At 37.5% G+C, this 15,667-nt stretch overlaps 1 protein-coding gene and 1 long non-coding RNA gene across 2 annotated transcripts in view; both read right to left on the reverse strand.

Moving 5' to 3' along the window:
* Positions 1-15,667, reverse strand: part of ubl7b (ubiquitin-like 7b (bone marrow stromal cell-derived)) — a 259,966-nt gene that overhangs the window by 219,204 nt on the left and 25,095 nt on the right. The window lies entirely within an intron of this gene.
* The window catches only part of LOC144194642 (uncharacterized), a 29,759-nt gene continuing 14,959 nt past the window's right edge, over positions 868-15,667 (reverse strand). The window contains exons 2-3 of the long non-coding RNA XR_013325942.1: positions 7,291-7,413; positions 868-1,796 (exon numbers count right to left, since the gene is read on the reverse strand). This is a non-coding gene — a long non-coding RNA (uncharacterized LOC144194642). The remainder of the gene's footprint in view (positions 1,797-7,290; positions 7,414-15,667) is intronic.

The raw sequence follows: 15,667 nt of genomic DNA on the forward strand, positions 1-15,667 counted from the left end.
AATCACACAGCAATAAAGTTGGACTTTTTGTGATCCCATAAACAACTGATAAGACTCACAACCCTAATGAGTTGATGTAGTTTAGTGACACTCGGAAAATGTGGGTTGACTCATGTCTTGTGAGAGGAAATGATGGCGCTCACGCTTGCCAATTTAGGCCATGAGGAATGAAAGTCAGTTTGGGAATTAGTTCTCCAAAGCAGTAGGCATTCATCTTAATTGTCCTCAATTTCACTGTCAATACAAGTTAAAAATCAAATAACGTAGTTTAAAAGGTGTTCATCTTCTTATTGATGGCTTTGTCAAATGTTTGTCTTGGAACTCAGAACATCCTCACCAAGTTCACAAGGGTGCTTGTTCCTATCCCAGCTGAATTGCGTAGGGTACGGACTGAACAGGTTCCCAGCAAATGCTGCCACCAGAGGAACACACATTAAGATAATAGTCAAAAAGCTTTAAGCTTTTCAGTTGTTTATAATCATGTTTTTGGTATTTCTTATTCTGTTATTTTAATTTCTAAAGGGAACCTTAATCATCAACCATTTTTCATAGCATGATGCTGAAATTTAGGCAGAAACAATGGAGTGTCATGTTTAATTTGTTAGTAGTTACACACAAAATGATACCAACAGTATCTAATTTTTACATTTTGCTGAACAAAAAAAAAACGATTTTCATTCAATCTCTTATATATTTTTTAATGGTAAAAATGCATTGTTTTTTTTTTTTAAATCACCAAATCGATGAGTACTTTTAGACTTTCGGATGCACTGAATGGATGGAAGGCCTTCCGAATCAAAATGAATCATAACAAACTAATATTGATGAATACGATATTGTTGTCCAAAGAAAGAATATTGCATGTATTGTCTTGAAATTACTTACTCACACCCAATAGGTTATTATCATTATCGAAGTATTTATTGTATTTATTAATAGATAACTACATTACCTGCCCCAATTATTTTACCAAGGTATAAGACGACAATGAGTTCATTATATCACACAAACCTCAAGATTTCCTATTCCAGCTTCTACAAGCCTTGCAGGAAAAATAAGAGTGAATAGTGAATAACTTCACACAGCCTTGTAAATGAGATTATCCCAGTATAATGTAATTCAAGTAAAAAAAAATCTCCCATTGTTTTTTTTTTTTTTTTTTTTAACAAATAGGATGCAAGCGAATCATAAAGTCCTTGGCAAGCACTCACGATAAACGAATGCCCGAATATGTATGTCACAATGTCCTTTTCAATTCCTTTGGTGGCATCGTGGCTGCTTTTCAGAAAAAAAAATTGACAGTGCCTGCGGCATACATTACCTAAATGAACGGTTACCCTAGTCTTATTTGCTATTCAATAATTTACAACATTCTCCATTGCAATCTTCTACTGCAGTCATATCACGTCTAGGCTTGCATTTTCTGCCTCCATAGAAGGAAAAAATCATTTTTTTTTACATAGACTTGTGATGTGCTAGACTCTGTAATTAGTAGCAAATTTGCACTGAGGTGAAGTTTGCTGCAAATCAAATGACATAGCGTTCACACTGAGACTTGGGGTGTTAACACATGTGATCAATACCCGATCCCTGCTGGCTTTGCATCTCAGGAGGTCGTTTTGCTACTTTTCTTTTTCCAAGCCAAAGACACTGTTCTGACTCTCACGGGGCTGTAATAGAAGGGAGGCCTCGTGCCAAAGAAGTAATTAGCCTGTTGGGCAGTTAAAAAAATCTGCAAGAGAAGGTCTTCCAGGCAAGGCATGCTGATGGAAGCTTTGTTCGAGTGAAACCACCCGCTGCAAGCACACAAAGACAAGTACAGAGACTAATGAGGGAAACTAGAAGTATGACTATAGAACTTAGATGGAACAACTGTCAACCTACCTACCTATTCACACTTTGTTGCAGCTATCTAGCAATAATATGCTCTTATAATTACCCCCTGCTTAAATTCCTGCCACACATATTACATTGTGGCTTGCCCCAGGCAAGCCTTAAGCGAAATGGATGGGAGATTAAAAAAAATAAAATAAAATACATAAATAAATACAAAAAAACACTAATACGCCACAAGGGATGACCTTCCTCAGGTCCAAACTCAACTCTTCACTATGAATGTCATAATATGTTTACTTTTCACTAACTTCTGGAGAAAGAGAAGTATACGAATGCCAAATGTTTCAAATGTTCTTATAACATGAAGAAAGAATTATGTATAGAGATACAAACCTAAAAAAAAAAACTGAATTAGCGTATTTTCTGGACTATAAGGCGCACATAAGTCTAAAATTTTCTCCAAAATAGATAGGGCGCCTTATAATCCAGTGCGCTTTATATATCGACCAATACTAAAATTGTTATTACGTAAAATAAAATGAATCAATCGATAGGAAAACTATGGCAAGTAGTCACATTCATAAAAATAACATTGGAAACTGTTGTTAGTGCTGTTCAATTTGGCCGAAAAGAACTAATTCTTATCGTCTGGTCAGGTTTTGAGTCTTTTTACAATTTTTAAACGTTTTTTATGTTGTCACTGTTGTTTTTGTTTTAATTTTGAACAGTTTTCTATGATTGTTAATTAGCAATACGCTTGTATTATTGGTGCTTGAATTATCAAGTGTATTTGGTAATTTACAACAACATAGGTATGATTTTCTTGATAATATGTTTTTAGCTTGACAATTTATTTTACTTAGAAGTCATTAATCCTTAAAAACTATTACTAACTTTACACTGTTTAGAGACGCTTCAAAATGTGAAAACGAGTCATCTTAATTGGATTAAAAGTCGACGCGGCTGATCATTTTTATTTTGGTTCTTCAATCTCGGTCTTAAAAATCGCTGAGGCCTACATAAAATGCGTTATGTTCCGTGTAAATAAAAGGTCGAACATTTTGGCCTCAATTTCAACAAAAAGTTTAGCGCTGACAATACAACACAAAATAAAAAAAACATACCAAAAGTGAAGCATGGGAGCAGCAATCGAATATCATTCTTTAAAGCCATTTTCCTTCAGTTGGAATTGGAGCCAAAAGTCAAGGTGGAGCAAATTAGGAAAAGTTTGAAACAGCAGTCACTAGATTCCATGAACCTTCAGGCTTTCACGAGAAGGCAAAAAAATACTGGAAAAGCTTACTAGAGTTGAGCAGTTGAACTTTGTGGGGTTGGTTAATCACTTATTAAAAATGGTGGTCAACAGTTTCTGATTTCCACTTAATGTAAATTTGAATTGATTAAGTCCTCATGTGTCGTTTCTTTGGAATAGTCCATTATAGTACAAAAGTGTGTTGACAAACTAAAAATTCCAAAACATTAGTGAACCGTGTGTTACATATTCGTTTTTCGTTAAGATTTACTCTAGTTTTCATGATTCACGTGTAGTTTTAATGCCTGATTTTACTGTAAATTGTAATACAAGTTACACTGAGTGTTAAGAAAAGCCATATGGTATAATAAATGAATGCACGGAAACATATTATACGTCACGAGCAAGCTAGTGTGACATGATGTCTCTAACACATCCTTAAGTACCAGCAGCACGCTTTCGCTGATCTTTTCAGCTTTGCAGCGTGTCGGGTCAAAAATACTGCGCTTTCTCAGAGGTGACCCGGTCGGCCTAAATGTGTCAGAAGGCATCAAGCAGAAAAGCTCACACACCGTGTAATCTGGCGATTTTTGAGGGCATGAATGTTTAGCGCCGTTCAGAATGTCACACGTTGCAATCCGTGTGACAATTTTATCATAGTATTTTGTTAAAAATGTGTACTTCGACTACACAAGCAACAAACATAAGTTGATGCAAAAGGCATTTAACATTCATCTCTGATAGCCAATGTTACGCCAATCGACAGATATGTAAACTTAAGATCCATCTCTAACTTGTAAAACCACCATTTTTTGCAACAATGTTAAGATTATTTCTGAAGAAAAACAACAGAAATAAAATATAAATGTATTATAGGCAAGTAATAAAACTGATAGAAATCAAACCACTAGACATACCGTATTTTCACGACTATAAGGCGCAATGCATTATAAAGCGCACCCTCAATGAATGACATTTTATTTTTTTCCATATATAAAGCACACTGGATTATAAGGTGTCCTGTCTATTTTGGAGAAGATTTAAGACCTTTAAGTGCGCCTGATAGTCGTGAAAATACGGTAGTCACTTGAGCAATGGAAATGAGTATATTTCACACTTTGTAATTGCATTACGTACAATTCTACAAATTCTGAGCAGAGCTTATGCTCACTGCTCAAAGTTAGTCTTCCTCCATTCATCCAATGCTGAACATTCAGTTAGTAACAAAGGCAAGGACAAAGTGTGCTCACTTGACCTCAGTGACCTCATGTCAAAATATCCTGAAAAATCAATATGGTTCTTACATGGACATAATAAATTGTACCTTAGAGGTTGAAGAATGAAGCTGGATATTTTGACTTTTGAACGCAACTAATTTATCTTTCTTGGAAGGGTCAGACACCCTGTCCGAGTTCAAGAATGTGGTTTGTCATCTAGGCATCCAACACTGAGCATCTAAACCGTTTTGAGTACTACTTTAAAGTCCTTTTTTTGCATTTGAAAAGTATGAGGAGCTTTCTGGTGTTGATGTTTATGGATTCTCACTACTTTCTAAGGCTAAGCCCTGCTCATGTATTGATCCACATGCTTACTCATACTAACTACTGCCTGATAGAGTTTTCCATGTTGTACAGAGACAGTTTAATTGCCAGTAATTATATGGGATCTGTCCTTTCTGGGTAGACTTTGGGATTAGTAGTACTCTTCTTCCCTGGGTTAGCCACTCTGGGTAGGTGCCCTCTCTCAGTAGCTGGCTCATCTGTCCTGCTGGGAATTTATGGGGTGCAGTTAACTTCGTCAGGTCAGATTAGGGTGTGTTGCTACTGTCTAGCGCTTTATCTTTCTTGGAGGTCTGCCCTTGAGATTGTTGCTGGTTTTTGTTCCGAGCTGCTTCTGTGGTCAGTTCTCAGATCCACATTGGTTTTGTGTGATGCCTCTTTATCCCACATGATCATCCAATATTCCTCCGTCTTAGTTCTTAGTGGTTATGACATTTTTTTTTTCCCTTGGTGGCTGATAGCTTGACGGCAAGACCAAAAAGACGGAATTTTGTGGTTGCAACGGACTGATGGCTTTGTCATTCATTTAAATTGAGAAGAGGTATAAATTACAAATTTACCCTTTTTGTAAAAACAGGATTGTAATTTTAGATTTTGCAAATCAAATATACAAACTTGGTAAGACCATCCATTGTTGTTCCAAGTGAACCATTCAAAATGAATGAAAAAAATGGCTGACAAAAAAATTGGACGGATAAAATGAGCAAGCTCAATTTCAAAGCACCCCCCTGCACTAAAATGAAACTACTTTTGCCACAGCATCAAGCTAAAAATACATTATACATATGATATGGCAAAATCCTCATCATCTTGTTCATTTGTAACTTCACTCTGAATATAATAACGGATTATGAGCAAGCTGTTTCCTCACAAGGTCCTAATACAAATCTACAACTGACGCGCATTTGCATTCATCAATTGCTTCTTAATTAGGTCACACATCAAAGCCGGAAGAGGGGAGAGTGAGAGAAAGTTTTCTGGGTGTGACATCTAAAGCATTTTTTTTTGTGGAGAGCCTGCTGAGAAAGAGAGACATATATTGCGTTCTTATGTAAGTTATCATTATGAGTGTAGTGTATATGTAACCCTCCAGCTTTGGGTGGGGAGCAATTTGAACGCCCACGCCATCTACTGGTGTGTAGGGTAAAAAAAAAAGGGGGGGGGGGCAGCCCATTACTGAAGGGTAAAGACAGAATTTTTTGTTTTTATTTTATCAATGATGAAATTATCATCATTATCAAAGGGTAGAATTATTTTAGGTGAGGTAGCGTTAATAAAAAAGTGCAAATTTTTCCAAATACATTCAACATAAACGGAAAAGTTGATCAATATGATCAGGTGGACAAAAAGAAGACAGTTTTGCACTTTTACTTTCATCATAAACCCTTTTGCAGACCATTTATTACATAATGGCATAGTTTGACTTAATCATACAGGTCCAGGTAGCTTTGAATATTTGATTACTCATCTTGAAATATTGAAAGGTTATGAGTATGAAAGAAAAAAATTGGAGAATACGGCAAATAGGTCATGATGCTGACGTGATAACTCGTAACACTATCAATGAATACATAATTCATGAGATCTTTATTTCATATTTAAATTAAGTGGTCTTATTTTCCATGTTTGACATGTTAGCGATGAACAAAGATATACTTTAGCTGTCCTTAACGCCAATAATCTTCCAATCTAAATTTGACTAGAAGGGTTGCCAAACTCTCAGTCAAAATAGATTGGGAGTCAATGGCAACCTATGGGTTAATGTTCTAATTACCCAGCTGTCAGTAAACATAAAAAATAAAGAGCGAAAGTCAGTAGAACAAACTGTAACTTTCCTCAAGATGCTTCCGTCCTTACAAAAAGGTTACAGCCTCCAATTCCCTGCTGAGGTGCTGAACTGTAATTGCCTGCTGTTGCTCTCATCAAACTGCTGTCACATCCTGTCGTGGGCCCCCCACTGTAACGCCCGTGAAACCTCTTCAGAGTAAGCACAAATCATGCCGACAGTTCTGTGTTTTTGTAGGTGGCGGGGTAGGCATCTTCCAAATATCGTCGCCTCGGTTATTATTGCTGCAGAACTCCCGACAGTGCAGCATAGCAGTAGAGTTAGTAGCGATCACTTTTTTGATTGTTGAAACGTCTCACTAAGTCCTTGGGAATCTGTTCTTTTACCTTTAAGCTAGAAGCAAAGCCATGACCTCTTTTCTAGAAAATGATGAAATCCTACTTGGTCGATCGGGTAATAATTCAGCTATGTCACAGTTGGACTCAATAATAGTTCATTTCATTTCCTTTATATTTTGTATGGAACTTGTTTGTTTTCCATACTGTGCAGCAGTTATTAATTTGACTTCCTCTTACAAAGTAAAAAATAAAGATATAAAATAATTGTCAATGTGGTAACTCTTAAAAACTCTATTTATTGTCACTTTCTGCAAACTGACCCTACCAATTTAAGCAGTGTCAACATGTTTGCATGCTAGATATCCCCCAGTCAAATTGAGTGGCTAATGTGCAATTGGTTCGTTGATTAAATGAGTAAGTCGTTATTTAGCTGTTTTAAATGTCAGCCGTTTTTGTGTGTTTACCCAGTGGTTGTAACTGCTTATCAAAATGCAGAGAGAAGGCTTTTTTATTTCTCACCTGTGCTCCAAATTAAACTCTAAAGAGAGACAAGAGGACGAGGTGGGATGGCTAGCAATGCAGCTCTCATATCAGGGTCCAGGTTCTCTTATGCTTGCCAAGAAGAACTCATAAACATTAAACCTAAGGAAAAAAAATAAAAGATAGTGAGAAATACTGCAGCAACTCTTTCACATACGGCTTAACTATATTTGTAAACCAACACATAAAAAAGTGGATACACAATTAAGATTACACATCAAATGGAGTATAATCTTATAGTATAGTGCCTATACAGTGATAGTACCTCAATTTACATAATTAATTGGTCTTAGCATGGGGTTTAATAATTTTTCTTAAGTAAAGGCATATTTTCCATTGAGTTATCATAGCACATTTCACGATCTTAAATACTAGCCCTGAACCCTTCAAAAAGATAATTGCATACCAATTTTGTATGAAATATATATAAACGTAGGAATGCAAAAAAAGATAAAGTATTGATTAAGTCATGGAAGTGAATCAGAAATGCTAGAAAGATATTTTCCCAATGGTGTGGCCTTGCAAGTGGCAGTTCAGTAAACATACTGTAACGTCAACAAAGAAGTTCCCAGCTGTGCCAGGTTTTTACTCATTTTTGGACCGGAATATTTTGTATGTAGAGGCAACAATATGTTTTAAAGTGAAAAATCACACAAAATGCTTTCCTAATGGGGTGGTAAAGTTACTCCATCCATATAAAATTACGCTAGCACACCCAGCAATCCACAAGAGGGCAGCAACTTGTTGACTGGCAGTTTAGGGTGTTTTCATGTAAGAAGTTGGGCGCTGACGCTATATGGAACACATTCCATTCAAAGCACCATCATCTGATCTCCTGAAAGGGTTTGCAGCATGTGTTATTGTCGAACTTTTGTCCTTTTTTTCCCAACAACACATTTCCTGTATTTACTGCTTGAGTGCTTTTGTGCCAGGCATTTGCGTATTCCAGCTGCAATACAGCTGGAGGTGTAAGACAGTTTTAAGCAGCGTTTAACTTTAACGCTATCCAACCGTGAAGCTGCAAGCGCACTTGTGTGTGTGTGTGAACATGTGTATGTCTGTGGGGTGGGAGGGAAGATTTTTTTTGTACTAAAAAGGGGAAAACTATCATCATTCCCAAACTGTAAGGGTACAAGAGCTGTTGTGAAGAATTGGTGCTGATATTGGCATTTTATATTTTTGTAATCTTGGTAGGCAGGTTTCTTTAATAATAGATATTGAATTGAATTCCTTTGTCATTATACACTACAAATATTAATATGAATATGTTCATTAATATGTGCTGTCCCTTGTTAAATAAATAAATCCTACATTTTTACTGTCTTTGTTGGATGTTGGTCAATGTTTAAATGTTCTTTAAACTTGTATGACATTAAGTTTTAGGACAGTGACAGCTTACACTGAAACAGATGAATTAAATTTCTATTATTTTCTATATATGCAATATAATATAGAGCCAACAGATCGTCTTTGAATGTAAATGAATAATGAGACATCAAGTCACAGAGTCTGGTCTTTCAGATGGAGTCCACATGGTGTATATATATGTATATTTACAAATACATATATATTCATGGAGAGCTTGAATTATGGCTTCTTTTAGGAAGAATATGACTTCTTTGCAGTCGTCATAAACATGAAAGGTCTGTAACCCCTTTGGGCACAGCCAGAACACTGCAGCGGAGAGAGCACTGAAGGTTTGCACCAAAGAGGCTTAAATTCACACACTCCCAGCTCAACCAAAAATATCTGAACCTTTTATAGTGGAACCGCCACATGCAACATCTGAACTAAACAATTAGCATGCTCCTTGTACATGTGCTAGACAAGCATGTATGTGTATATACATAACCTTGAGGGGGGACTAGTGGTAAGAGGGGAAATGGGTGGGGGCAAGTACCAAGTGGCGGTGTGAAATCTCCCAGCCCATAAAGTCTAATCAGCACTGAAGGCCTCGCATCAGAATGAGTAATGAAATCTGGCCGGGGAGGCTGGTTCCCCTTTTAGAAACACAGCCTCTCGAAGGAGATAAGGCCAAAGAAAATAGTTGTTTCGCTCCTCTCTTATCTGCGAGAACTGCATAATGTAATCTGACTCGCTGGCGTATCAGATTCATCACTCTGTCTGGCTAAAGAAGGGAAGAGGCTAAATGAAAGGAAATTGCAAAAAAATAAAGAATGCTTTGTCAAATCAAATAATTAAGAAAATAAGGATTCATGTTTGCAACTATCGATAAAACAAAAAGGAATCGGTTTGCTGCAGTGTTGAATCACAACACATCTTACAAAAAAATTCTTAGAAGCTTCAGATAATGATTTCATTCGCCAATTTCTGCATCATTTATTCTCAGAAAGGTCTAGAATGCTGCTGGAAAAATTCTGTCTTGCCATATAAGTCCAGACATTCCAAGGTTGGCACATGTACAGTTACATGTTGGTACCAATAAACCTTACCCTTAGCTCATCTTAACTCTAATTTTTGGTGGGGAACACTAGGATAGGGGATAATTTGAGTTTGCCTCCATGACAGCAGCCTCCTAGCACAGACGGCTCAACCTCAAGGGAAGGACAATGAGGCAGTACCCAATCTAAATCGGAGATTATAATGCAAACAGCCCTGTGGGGTTCGCTAATGGCTAAGGTGAACCCGAGATGCTGCTCCAACTCCGTTTCCAGAATACCAATTAGGTCTCTCGGGTACATGGCTATGGTCGGCAGAGAAACGGTTACGGGTGGCACAGTAACGAAACAAGGCAAGTCAAGATAGGTTAAGGGAACTCGAAAAGCTGCATTGATGCTACTTCTTTTTCCTGAAGGAAAAGGAGCAAAGGCCAACACATTTGTTTGCAGTGCCTTTTTATACATTGCCGAATAGGTCCAATCGCACATTGCTTTTGTTTTCTCCACGCCCAAGAGAAGTGTGGCCTATCCCCTTGTCCTCCAAGCTCTCCACTCCACTCCCGCCCATTTGGAAATGTTCTCCAGACGACACAACAAGGTCTTGGTAATCAGATATACTGACAAAGACAGACAACAACCGCATTGGAAATCATCTCACATCTTTGCGTGAAAGTGTTCAAGGACAAAAAGTCACTTATGCTGTAACACAAAAGGAATACACTAAACCTCAATGTATTTCTGCTTGACTATTTTTGAAGTCGCATTCTTTTTCCAGTGCTTTCTGATGCCACAAATTGTGACAAATAGAACCTGCTAATTCTGCATGTCATGTTTTCTTCGCGATGTGCAATGGCTTTCAATACTGTCAATGTAAACTAAAACTATACTCACTGTGACATCTTCTAACATGGTATTCCTAGGTTGGAGTGAGGGCATGGAAGGGCAACAGGCGGCCTGGTAACCGCAATGAAATGTCCCCAGTATGACCAGATGGGCTAAGCCATGTGATGTCGTAAGATGAATTTTTGCACTCCAAAGAAGATGGTTGCTGCTTTGATCTTTCTTTGTAAGATTTCAACAAGACGAAGAAGCAGTCAAATCAAATATGTTATATCTAGTTTCACTTTGTTGGTGATGAAACTTCTCCCACCTGAATGAGGAGAAGGAATTTTTCCAAAATGTAAAGCCAAAGTGTCACTTTCTCACCAAAATGGCCGACTTCCTCTCCAAACAGTGACATGGATTTTTAAGCAATTTCCATGCATCCTGTATTAAGAGATTATCAAACAAATGCCTTGATACGAGATCAAACTTTCCAATGGATAGAATGGAGTAACTTTTGCAGAGGTTTTGTGACCATTACGCAAACAGATGCCCATTTCAAATTAAACTCTACCTGAAATGAGAATCATTTGAATTCTAATATGACTCAGTGAGTTTCATTAAGGCTTCTACATATTCCAGACTCTCCACAAGGGCTAATTTGCTGATCATACCCAACTCTATATTATGTGCAAATGGTCGCCGTTATGTCATTCAAATGACTGTTGCACAGTATAACAGATGGGGCGACACGTTCAAAGTGCTTGTCGCTTTGCATGTTAATTGAAATAAGAGCCAAAAAGTAAAAGAGGTAATGGAGGAATAGGGTATTTAGTGAGCTGGTAATGGAATGTATGATAAGGTGTTTAATTTTCAGCAGTAATGATGCCGTCAATAAACCTGTAAGTAAGATGGCTGGCCGTCATTGGTAAAGAAGCATTCCCATTTCATTTTTAATATTGGCAAGTCCTGTATGTTCTTTTTGTCGATAATTGCAATCATAATTGAGGAATATTCAAATAAATAACGGATGTGTGAGTCACATTTCCAGTGAGTTTCTCTCATCCTTGAGAAACCACCTGATTCCAGTAAGAATTGTGAAGGCGTAAGTGGTACAATGTGTCCAAAACAGTCTCATGGGAACAATCAAGACAATCTTGGCTCGATCGTGCTCTTGGGGGCCCAGAGTGGGTCTTACAGGCGCAATTTAATTGACTCAACATTAGGTTACTGTAGAAAGCAATATGGGTGGGGTCATTCTCGGGCTTTTGCACAGCCGATTTTGCAATATCGTGTACTATGAGGAGAGGGTATTATCTTTTCCTACAAGTTCCCAGCATTCCTACCCTTTTATGTGCTTTTTACTGCCTTTCCTAAAGTTGAACCCTAGCCATTACACACATTGACATCATGGAAGCAGGATTCCCAAGTAATGTTTACTTTTTGTTACACTAAGCAAAGTAATGTAAGGCTTGAACGAATCAAATATTTAAAGTATATAACATATACATGGAGGTATGGTCGTTAAAATTACAGCAATACACAGCGTTTTAACCAGATGTTGTCATTTTACCATTGGAAATGTACTACAACTTTTTTCATTTAAATCATTGAATATTTTTGGAACACCCAGAACAAAAGGGTTTCACATGGTTTCGTTACCTGAATATTTTGTATGCAGAGGCATTCGTAAGTGTACTTGACTGAGCCTTACATGTACTTTCACGGAAAGTGAAAGGAACTCAAAGTTTTAGTTGCAAAATGGCTCCCTGGAAGAGACGAACAGAAATTCAAAGCGTGAACCTTAAAGGCCATCTGCTATTCCACCATGCTGCTCCTCAAATAGTCATGTAAAATAAATTCTACTTCAGAATTAACTTTGCCAACATTAGCTCTCAGAAGATTTGGAACCACACCCGAGAAAGTAAATCAGTTTTACACACTCGCTCTCGACAAAACAAACCGTCACTTAAAATCTTGTTGAAGAGAGATCACAAGGTCCATTTGAACACATAAAAGTTATCTTACGCGCTGAGGGGCGTTTGTACACCAGAGCGCAGGTGTCTGATGACTCTCCTTGAATGAAAATGAAATTAATGCAAAGCAGGTGAGGACTTCAAAAGGGTGCCGACGTGAGCGGAATGGCCCCCAATGTGTTTGCAATCACTGTCCTGAGACGCTGGATGGAAGTAATAATAAGTGGCTATTTGGTGCGAGAGTGAGCAAAGCAGATGAAAAGGGAAAAGAACGGGTGGCGTCACGGAAAGGTTATGCACTTTTGCAGTACGGTCATTGCCACCCGTCTCCTTTCATTACAAGCGCCGCTGAGACAAGTCATGACTTCATTTTTTTCCCCTTCTTTTGCTGGCGAGCACGTTCAGGGAAGTACGATTTTAACATGACATTCTTGAATAATTCTGTTTTGCTTTAGTTCCATGTGTTTCGAAATGTAGATGTAATACTTTAATTTGAATATTATTTCACTCTTGATTAAAACTAAAGGCCGTACTATTAGTTAAAAGAGACAGCTGGCAAAAAAGTATTAATGTAGAAATATTTTTTTGTATTGTGTGGAAAGGGTTGGCATCGGTCATTGATGCCAACCGTTAAAATATTTATAACTCTCATATTCCTATTTTCAACAGTAAGAATGATACTGTACAAGTGAAGACCATCTTCCATAATGAGCATAAAATAAAACTAACTAAAATACAGATAGGCATGTTTTGAAATCAGAAAATTATAATGGTTTCATGGTATTAAAGTATCTAATTATGAAATGTTTGTGTAAATAACCTTTTTTTTAATGAAAGCAAGGGAAAGACTTATGTTTACAGCTCACACAAACATTTGGAAAACTACTTTTAAAAACTGAAAGGTAAAGAAAACAAACCCCCACCACAAATAAAGCAAGGTGATACCATTGATGAAATGTTCTGTTTTGAAACTGTGATTTCAGAAAATTGTGGCTTCAGGCGAGCATCAATCGCTTGCAGTCTGCATTGGAAGGTTTGAAAGTCCAAATCAAAGCTTAAATGTAGGACAAGATGCATTGAATTTTGTTGGACTCGGACAAAAAATGACAATGAAAGCAATTGCAGGAGGGCAAAGGGAGTCACATTATTGGGATTTTTGGGAAAACTACAGAAGGAATCTAGTCTGGAATCTACCAACATTGACTGCCCTTTTTTCTTGATTAAAAAATAGCGGTGGCATTTTACTTCCAGGGAGGCTCACAACAAATAAACATTACTTAATGTTTAAATAACGACGAAAGAAGCTTGACCTAGACTTTGTTTGAGTCTTCGAATCATTTTCATAGTTATTTGTACACAAAACAAATGTGAAAACACGGACTTGATTATCAGAACTCTCATGGGTGTCCAATTGTAAATCATGGAGTATATTTAGTTTGTGTAGGACAGACAATGTTATGAACTGACTTTTTGTTCACTTGGAAGTTTGTCCACCAACAGTGACTTTGTGCTAAGCACAAGGTGACTGAGTGGCAAGCTGTTTAGATGAGAAACTGTGCATTTCAGTGCCTGGCTAAGCGAGGAGTTTGACTTCCAAACAACAAGAAAACATTCAATAATTGTTGACATTTCATCTGAACTGTCAGGGTGGTGGATATTGATTTTTCAATGATAAATAAACATTGACACAACAGTGCATTGTCGATGGTAGCTAGTGATGTGGAATATTACATTGGGACAACATTGATTCATGATTGAATGTTGTGGTTGGATTATCCCATGCTAGTTGAATAATTGTCAAATAACTGACGATGTCATTGTAAAGCCATGATTTTACAGTTGACAATGAAACTGCAAATATTACATTGACCAAAGAAATACTACTGAAATTCCATTGTTTTGAATTCCAATGGTTGAATATCATCTGTTGTTTAACTCTCGCTCTATTCTGCAGTCACACCTATTAAAAGTGTTCTTTTCAGCATACTTTTCAGGGCCTTACGTGACAATACAGATGGCAGAAGAGCCGGCGGAGGCAACATACACACAAAGCAAGTGGAAAAAAAATAAATCTCTAATCTCACTGGAATGTTCCACTGACAGCATCTCACGACATTCCAAATCTCTCTCGCAGCCATTTTGCAGGAGGAAAAACCCACTGGGATCAATCTGTAATTAAGCAGGGAGCGAAGAAAGGGAAAGAAACTAAAGGCCCCCAGCTGTATCAACAACAACAACAACCAAAAAAAAAACATCCATGAGTATCATTAATTGCTAAATGGAAAAGGGAAAACAAGGCTGCATGCAAACAAGCTTGACATGAAACCCTCTGAAGAAAGTGTTTGCACCTTGATCAAGCCAACATTATTTGGAATGACAGAGGAGTTGAAAAGCTTTCACATTTTAACTAAACAGGTTACAATTACACGGCATAACTATAATGCTGAGCATGTTTTTTATGCTGAATGTAGCACCAAGTAACACTCTAAAGTGGATTTTTTCCCTTTAGTATTTAACTCCGCTATTGACTACGATAAACGTCCAATTCATTTAAATGGCATGGATAGGCTGTGAATCTATCAATGACAAAGCACTCCCAGTCAAAATGGATTGGACATATAACTGCCATTATTCGCAGCCAATGAATTAACGGAGTGCCCTATAAAGAGTTAAGATCTAATTCTATGGGACATTAAGGGAACATCAAGTCCTGGAGGAATATTGTCCTTCCTTGGCTGTGTGACACCGTGGTATTGCAAGTGGCTTCCAAAGAAAACATCATCTTAAACTGCTGACTTTGATAACAGAGGGGGATTGTTTTTTTTATGTGCACTTTAGCATTTTTCCACTCCCACATGAGTTTGTTGACTGATGACTTGTTTCTCTGATCATTTGGGAAAATCAAGGTTCTAAGTGCATGCAATGCCGCTTTGATAGGGTTCAACCATGCCCTGGTTCACAGGCTCTGGGGGACTTTGCGTATACGTGCATGTGTGTATGATTGGGGTGATTGGGTTGAAGAGGAAAGTGGGGGTGATTGTGTGGAAGGGTATGGGAGGAGGCTAGATATAAATTACAAAGCAACCAAGATTACCTCAAATAATATTTGACAAAAACAGAATAGAAGATGGGAAGTCAAGAGAGTCTCATTCTGAAGTG

Source organism: Stigmatopora nigra, chromosome 3, assembly GCF_051989575.1.
Source record: "Stigmatopora nigra isolate UIUO_SnigA chromosome 3, RoL_Snig_1.1, whole genome shotgun sequence".
Lineage (NCBI taxonomy): Eukaryota > Metazoa > Chordata > Actinopteri > Syngnathiformes > Syngnathidae > Stigmatopora > Stigmatopora nigra.